We start from the raw sequence: 9,402 nt of genomic DNA on the forward strand, positions 1-9,402 counted from the left end.
TATAACTTTTGTTATAGCTGTATTTCATTTGTATCCTTTCAATTATTTATTTATTTATTTATTTATTTATTTATTTTGGCTGCTCTGGGTCTTAGTTGAGGCATGTGGGCTTCTTAATTGCAGCATGTGGACTTCTTAGTTGTGGCATGTGAACTCTCAGTTGCTGCATGCATGTGGGATCTAGTTCCCTGACCAGGGATCGAACCCAGGCCCCCTGCATTGGGAGTGTGCAGTTTTACCCACTGGACCACCAGGGAAGTCCCTCCTTTCAATAGCTTAATATGACCAAACCATCTGTTTTAAGTGTAATTTTGCCTGAGATATTTTTCCCCTTCCTTCTTTTTTTTTTTTTTTTTTTAACTCTGGACTACATGTCCAGCAGAATTCTCTTAAATAAACTAGGTCCTGATTTGAATTTTTCACTGTATCCACATTGGCCATTTAGATTGCTCCCAAAAGTCAACAAAATGCTGTTCATTGGCAGATTTACCATGGTAAAGAACATAACATAAGAAAACAGGCCATTATTTTAATGAAAACTGTATGTGAGATCCAAATAATTTAGGCTACTTATATATCTATTCTTGAAAAAAGTACAGATTTAAAATTTTTCCATATGATTCCTGACCCTAGCTCACTTTTTCTTTCCCTAAATGGAAAACTATTTTCTTCCTAGTGTTGAGAAATATCTCTTTTTCTAGGAATGGAGACTTCTATCCACACAATGGATTAGAAAAAAAGGAACCACTTCCTTGCCATGCTGGCCACGGCTTTCCTGACTGCATCTTCCAAGTCAATGCCAGAAGTTACAGGGAGCTGGATATTGTTGAGTATGTTCTGAGACTCTTGGACATTGATTCCTTCAAGCCTGACCACCAGAGCTATGAGTTCTGGTGTTCAGCAGTCTTTGATGATATCATCAGCAATGAGAGCAAATCTCACTATTTACCTTAGGATCAGCAATGAGCAAATAAAATATTTAATACACTGAGCTTCCCTAACACTGAGATCCAAGAAGTTGGTTGGGCTTTGACCATGAAGAGAAATGATGTCATATGGAGCTATGTCTAGTCCATCACTATTCACAAACAGCTGGTATTCCCATTTAGTTTTATGTATTTTAGGTCATATCTACTGACTTAATTTTGAGTAGATGCATTTTTTATTTGTTGTCCATGGCAAATATATCTTTTTGTAGATATCTTGAATTGTCCTCAAAGTGTATCTTGGCATCAAAACAGACAACTTGTCTTTCTGGAATTTCACCAAAGGGTTTCAGTTCAACCTAAGTAGCATAAATTTCTAGGAAGAAATTCCGTAACTTCTTAATTTGATTCACAGCCTAATTTTCATAGACCCCATAGAAGCCTAAATTTTCTCCTGTCCACTGAATTTGACTGTTCATCAAAACTGTCTTCAAAAGTGTAAATTTGCTCCTTAAAAATATATTCTGGTATAGAAGCAGTCACTGATTAAGTTTCAATGCCCCTGCCTGAGGCTGCCCATCAGCAAAGGCCATTGCAGGATGGGCCCATTAAAATTTCCAAGTAGGGACTTCCCTGGTGTTCCAGTGGTAAAGAATCTGCTGTACAATGCAGGGGACGCAGATTCAATCCCTGGTCAGGGACCTAAGATCCCACATGCCACAGGACAATTATGTCCGCATGCCACAACTACTGAGCTTATGTGCCTCAACTACGGAGCCTGCGTGCTGCAAACTACAGAGCCCACGTGCTCTGGAGCCTGCGTGCCACAACTACAGAACCCATGCACCCTAGAGCCTGCACGCCACAATTAGAGAAGAGAAAAACCTGCACGCCACAACTAGAGAGTCCTGCACGTCAAAACAAAAGATCCTGCATGCCTCAACAAAGATCCCATGTGCCACAACTAAGACCCAATACAGACAAAAATAAATAAATAAATAAATCTGAAAAGAAAGTCTATTTGTTTAAAAAAATTTTTCCAAGTAGGAGCATCATACAGTGTCAGTCACAATGTATTTGAACTATTGTCTTGTTGTCTAACATTATTTTCTTATTCTTGGATCCCTGCAGGATCAGCCATCTTTTAGAGATTAATTAAATTTTCTTGGACTTGGTTGACAGAATGAGGGCACCAAGACTCACAGATGTTTTGGACCTGCATTGCCATGGGGGAATGACATCTTAAACAAATACCAAGCACAAAGGAGTCTGACTGGGTGATTGAGATGAGAGGAGAAGGATGCTTAGTAGAGATTTAATTCTTTATTGGAAACAAACCTGAAGAAAACACCCAGTTGTGTGTGTGTGTGTGTGTGTGTGTGTGTGAATGTGCACACGTGTTTGTGGCTGGTTTTTTGCAGTTTTTTTTTTCTTGTAGTTGATTTCTAGTCTCATAGCATTGTGGTTGGAAAAGATGCTTGATATGATTTCAGTTTTCTTAAATTTTACTGAGACTTATTTTGTGACCTAGCATGTGATCTGTCTTGGAGAATATCCCATGTGCACTTAAAAAGAATGTGTATTCTGCAGGTTTTTGATGGAATGTTCTATACATATCTATTAAGTCAATTTTGTCTAATGTGTCTTTTCAGGCCAGTGTTTTCTTATTGGTTTTCTGTCTGAATGATCTTCCATTGATGTACCAATAAGTAGGATGTTAAAGTCTCCTATTTTAACATCCTGTCAGTTTCTCCCTTTGTTTCTGTAAGTATTTGCATTATGTATTTAGGTGCTGTTATATTGGGTGCATATATATTCACAATTGTTATATTTTTATGTTGGATTGATCCCTTGATCATTATGTATTATCCTTCTTTGTTTTTTGTTACAGTCTTTGTTTTAAAGTCTATTCTGTCTGACATATGTATTGCTACTTCAGATTTTTAGAAAATTTCCATTTGCCTGGAGTACCTTTTTCCATGCCCTCACTTTCAGCCTGTGTGTGTCTTTAGGTCTGAAGTCAGACTTCTGTAGGCAGCAAATACATGAGTCTTGTTTTTGTATCCATTCAGCCACTCTATGTCTTTTGACTAGAGCATTTTGTCCATTTACACTTAAAGTAATTATTGATAGGTATGTACTTACTGCCATTTTCTTCATTGTTTTGGGGTTGTTTTTGTAGTTCTTTTTTGTTCCTTTCTTCTTTTGTTCTCTTCCCTTGTGACTTGATGACTCCTTAGTGTTGTTTGGATTCCTTTCTCTTTGTGTCTGTATCTATTATAGATTTTTGATTTGTGGTTACTATAATGTTTATATATAGCAATCTAAATATATACATAATTAATTTAAGTTGCTGATCTCTTAATTTCAAATGCAGTTTAACAACCTTGCCTGCATTTTTACTCCACCCACCACATTTACTGCTTTTGACATCAAACTTACATCTTTTTGTTTTGTGTATTCCTTAACTGCTTATTGAGGATATAGATGATTTTACCACTTTTGTCTTTTAACCTTCCTTCTATCTTTGCACGTGGTTGATTTACTACCTTTACTGTATATTTGCCTTTAGCAATGAACATTTTCCTTTCATAATTTTCATGTTTCTAGTTGTGGCCATTTTTGTTCACTTAGAGAAGTTTCTTTAACATTTCTTGTAAAGCTGGTTTCATGGGACTGAACTCTGTTAGCTCTTCTTGTCCATAAAATATTAAATTTTTTTTTATTGGGGTATAGTTGTCTTACAATGTTGTGATAGTTTCTACTGTACAGTGAAGAGAAGTAGAGTTCCCCATGCTACACATCAGTTTCTCATTAGTTATCTATTTTATACATATTAGTGTATATATGTCAATCCCAATCTCCCAATTCATCCCCCCCATGCTTTCCCCCCTTGGTGTCCATACATTTGTTCTCTACATCTGTGTCTCTATTTTTGCCTTGCAAACTGGTTCATCTGTACCATTATTCTAGATTCCACATATATGCGTTAATATATGATATTTATTTTTCTGACTTACTTCACTCTGTATCATAGTCTGTAGGTCCATCCACGTCTCTGAAAATGACCCAATTTCATTCCTTTTTATGGCTAATATTCCACTGTATATATGTACCACATCCTCTTTAACCATTCAAACTGTCACTGTTTGCAGATGACATGATACTATATATACAAAATTCTGAAGATTCCACCAGAAAACTACTAGAGCTAATTGATGCATTTGGTAAAGTTGCAGGATACAAAATTAATGCACAGAAATCTCTTGCATTCCTATACACTAAAAATGAAAGAGAAATTGAGGAAACAATCCCATTCACCATTGCAACAAAAAAATAGAATACCTAGGAATAAACCTACCCAAGGATGTAAAAGACCTGTACTCAGAAAACTATAAGACACTGATGAAAGAAATCAAAGGTGACACAAACAGATGGAGAGATATACCATCTTCTTGGACTGGAAGAATCAAATATGTGAAATGACTATATTACCCAAAGCAATCTACAGATTACTGCAATCCCTATCAAATTACCAATGGCATTTTTTACAGAACTAAAACAAAAAATCCTAAAATTTGTATGGAGACAGAAAAGACCCTGAATAACCAAAGCAATCTTGAGAAGAAAAAAAAAAAATGGAGCTGCAGGAATCAGACTCCCTGACTATATAACAAAGCTACAGTAATCAAGACAATATGGTACTGGCACAAAAACAGAAATGTAGATCAATGGAACAGGGTAGAAAGCCCAGAGATAAACCCATGCACCTATGGTCAACTAATTTATGACAAAGGAGTCAAGGATACACAATGGCGAAAAGATAGTCTCTTCAATAAGTGGTGCTGGGAAAACTAGACAGCTACATGTAAAAGAATAAAAGTAGAACACTCCCTAACACCATACACAAAAATAAACTCAAAATGGATTAAAGACCTAAATGTAAGACCTGACACTATAAAACTCTTAGAGGAAAGCATAGGAAGAACACTCTTTGACAAGAAAGATATTTTTTGACTCACCTCCTATAGTAATGGAAATAAAAACAAATGGGACCTAATGAAACTTAAAAGCTTTTGCACAGCAAAGGAAACTATAAAAAAGATGAAAAGACAGCCCTCAGAATGGTAGAAAATATTTGCAAATGAATCAATGGACAAAGGATTACTCTCCAAAATATATAAATGGCTCATGAAGCTCAATATCAAAAAAACAAACAACCCAATTAAAAAATGGGCAGAAGACCTAAATAGACATTTCACCGAAGAAGACATACAGATGGCCAAGAGGCACATGAAAAGCTGCTCAACATCACTAAGTATTAGAGAAATGCAAATCAAAACTACAGTGAGGTATCACCTCACACCAGTTACAATGGGCATCATCAGAAAATCTACAAACAATAAATGCTGGAGAGGGTGTGGAGGAAAGGGAACCCTCTTGCACTGTTGGTGGGAATGTAAATAGATACAACCACTATGGAGAACAGTATAGAGGGTCCTTAAAAAACTAAAAATAGAATGACCATATGACCCAGCAATCCCACTCCTGGGCATATACCCAGAGAAAACCATAAACCAAAAAGACACATGCACTCCAATGTTCATTGCAGCACTATTTACGATAACCAGGTCATGGAAGCAACCTAAATGTCCATCAACAGACAAATTGTCCATAAAATTTTGATCTCTCCTTCAAATCTGAATGAAAACCTTGCCAGGTATTCTTGGTTGCAGGTTTTCCCCTTTCATTACTTTAAACATATCATGCCACTCCCTTCTGGCCTGCAGAGTTTCTGCTGAAAAGTCAGCTGAGAGCCTTATGGGAGTTCCCTTGTACATAACTTTTTGCTTTTCCCTTGTTGCTTTTAATATTCTCTATCTTTAATTTTTGCCATTTTAATTACAATGTGTCCTCTTTGTGTTGATCCTGTTTGGGACCCTGTGCTTCCTGCACCTGAATGTCTGTTTCCTTTCCCAGGTTAGGGAAGTTTTTAGCTCTTATATTTTCAAATATGTTCTCTGTCCCTTTTTTCCCTCTCTCTTCTCCTTCAAGGACCCCTATAATGTGAATGCTAGTGTGCTTGATATTGTCTCAGAGGTCTCTTAGACTGCCTTCATCTCTTTTTTTTTTCTTTTTTCTGTTCAGCTTCATTGATTTCCACTGCTCTGTCATCCAGCTCACTGATTGGTTCCTCTGTGTCATCTAATCTACTAGTGATTCCTTCTAGCATGTTTTTTCATTTCAGTTATTGTGTTCTTCATCTGTTTGTTTCATCTTTATATTTTCCAACTCCTTCTTAAAAACTTCTAAGTTCTCACTCTGTTCATCCATTCTTCTCCCAAGTCCTTTGATCATTTTTATGATCATTACCTTGAACTCTTTATCAGGTAGATTACCTAATCTTCACTTTATTTAGTTCTTCTTCTGAGGTTTTGTTCCATCTTATTCCTTCATTTGGAACATGTTTCTCTGTCACCTCATTTTGCTTAATTTGCTATTTTTAGTTCTATGTATTTGGTAGGTTGGTTATGTTTCCTGACCGTGAAGAAATGGTTGTGGCTTATGAGTTCTTCAAGATCAATACAGTGTTTTATTCATCTTTGTATCCCCAGCATCTAAGATAGTGTATTATATATACTAGGTACTCAATAACTGACTATTAAGTGAATTATTAAGTGAATTAATAATCATTTTGGGGACTTCCCTGGTGGCACAGTGGTTAAGATTCTGCCTGCCAATGCAGGGGACATGGGTTCGAGCCCTGGTCCTGGAAGATCCCACATGCTGTGGAGCAGCTGAGCCTGTGCACCACAACTACTGAGCCTGAGCTCTAGAGCCCACGAGCCATAACTACTGAGCCTGCATGCCACACCTACTGAAGCCTGCATGCCTAGACCCCGTGCTCTGCAACAAAAGAAGCCACCACAACAAAGAGTAGTCCCTGCTTGCCACAACTAAAGAAAACCTACTCACAGCAATGAAGACCCAATGCAGCCAAAAATAAAAATTAATAATTAATTAAAAATAATCATTTTGGACCAGTCTTTAGGCCACTGGAAAGCCTTCTCTAGATCATGTTTTGAGAACTACTGCCATAGCAGTATGTCTAAGGATCTTAGTTTATTTTGTTTAAAGCATTCTCTGGCAGAATGAATAACTCACATAATCTAGGTCACAATTTTATCAATATAGATATTAACAGCCATACTGGGTCCAACTGTCACTTCAGTTTTGTACATAGAATTCCATAGGTCTATAAAATTTATTCTATTGGAAAGCAGAGTGGTCTTAAATTAATTTTTAAATTTTACAAAACAATTGAGTAAAACTGAGACAAGGACTAATACTTTTTAAGCTCAGAGGTTTCATTTCTACTTTCATTGTGAAGACAATACATACAATACATACATCTCCTACTACAAATTCTTCCAGTCACAACACTTAAGACCAGAGCTAGATTAAAAATAAATAAATGGACCAGGACTCCCACTCCACCCACAAAATAAGCCAGGCAGGAAATTCCTACTTGCCCATTGCTCAGTCTAACCTTGCTAAAGAAAGAGACCTTTGGGTGGGGAAGTTCTTATTCAAATGAATTCCTAAGGATGGTGTTCAGTAAGAGATCCACCTGTCTGGAAAAGACCCAAACTCTGTGTCACTCGTAATGGACCAATGTGGCGTCCAAACAGATGACAGAGCACAGCATCTCCTAGGTCTTCCCTTCCTCCTCAGCCCCACTGCTGTAATTTGCGCAGACTTTAGAGGCACAACTTCCTCCTCCATGGATTCTCTATTCATCACTTCTAAATACTACATCAGGTAATCTCAGTTTCTTCAACTACCTCTCTGTTGATCTCATGGTACTCTGTTAAATACGCTTTTTAACCAGAAATAATGCAGTTGGATTCATGGCTAACATTTATGGACCACTATGGACCAGCCACTATGCTAAGCACTTTACAAATCATTTACTAATTTAATCCTGCCAGCAACAACACGAGGTAAATATTCTTTATTATTATCATCCTCACTTTAGAGATAAAGCTGAAAGAAGTTAAGTCCAGGTCCCTTAACTTCCAGGCTGGTGCTTGAACATTATGTAACCCTGTTGTAGCAAATGTCACCAAACACATTACAGCCTTCATTCAAACAATTAATCGTGAGACAGGCTGGGACCTGGGACCCTTTGCTGCAGTGCTGCAATACTTGCACTTGGACAAATGTCTCCTTGAGCAACAAAATCCAAAGAAACTATAAGAGACTAAAAATAATTGTATGCATGTGCAGTTGGGACAGATTAAGGACAAGAAGATATAAAAAGACCAAAAAACCCAACTGCCACTTCTGAAGAGCTGGGAGCAAAAACAAGGTGTCAGTAGCAAAAGCAGGGTACTGCGAATGCCCCCTGCACTCAACACCACCAAAGGGGTGGACAAAACACCTAAGCTACCTCTTCAGCCCGACCCATAGACTCACCACTACCTACCCTCACTCCATATAAGGAAACAGCTTGCCGTCCCCTCGGGGAGCAAGAAAGGGAAACCGTTGCTTGTTTTCACTCCCTCCTGCAGCTGCAGGAGCCCCATTAAAGCCTTCCCTGAATTTCTGGTCTGACATTTAGTCAATTTCTATTCACTGGGGTAAGGCCAAGAACCTTGGTTGATATCAATTTCCTTCAAATTACCTGGGCATGGGTCCCTGCCAGTTTGGCAGCCCATGAGAATTTCCTGGATTAATTCAAAGATATATTAGTCTCCAACAAGTCTACTACCTGAAATTCTATAAACCTCTCTGTATGTCATCCTACTAGATTATCTATTAGCTGTATTTTCCCAATGTTTATTAACTGATGAGAAATGCTTTATTTGTTTGCCTGTGACAAATCTGCATATCATAGTAGTTTTCCTTGAACAGTACCTAGTAGTCAACTAAAAGATAAAAGATGTTTGATGATGGGGATATGTAGGAAAGCTGCTTCAGTTAGCAGAGCGCAAGATCTTGCACCTTTATGCACTTATAGACTTAGCAGGTGTAACTGTAGCCATCATGAAGCAGAAAAGAAATGCCTGGAAATGGGAATGGGCCAAGGAGTTTTCTTTAAAACTCATTCTTTAAAACCCTGGGAGCTTTATAATAGATAGCTTATTTTTAGATATCTTAAAAGGACACTATGGTCAAGTCAGTTTTCTTAACAAACTCTGGATATGTTTATTAGAAGATGGAAGATAGTTGAGAGAGATGGGAGAAAGAGAAAAGTTGGTGATAGCCAGAAGATAGGGAATAAAGATGGAAGAGGATAGCCTATTGGTACAGACTAGCTCAAGATTGAAGAGAATATCTACTCTGCTGAGATTGATTAGGAAGAGGAAAGAAAGGGTGTGGAGGAAATACTTACATTAATAAGGTAATTCCTAGGGTGATGGTACTCAAGGGTCTCTCTTCTCTGGTGCAGTGGGGAGAGCTGGATGTACAT

The 9,402-nt window shown here is 37.7% G+C and overlaps 1 pseudogene; it reads right to left on the bottom strand.

The window, feature by feature from the left end:
* Nucleotides 1–729: 729 nt before the first annotated feature.
* LOC132494239 (succinate--CoA ligase [GDP-forming] subunit beta, mitochondrial-like) lies at nt 730–9,402 on the bottom strand (annotated as a pseudogene).

Source organism: Mesoplodon densirostris, chromosome 7, assembly GCF_025265405.1.
Source record: "Mesoplodon densirostris isolate mMesDen1 chromosome 7, mMesDen1 primary haplotype, whole genome shotgun sequence".
In the NCBI taxonomy this organism is placed as follows: Eukaryota; Metazoa; Chordata; class Mammalia; order Artiodactyla; family Ziphiidae; genus Mesoplodon; species Mesoplodon densirostris.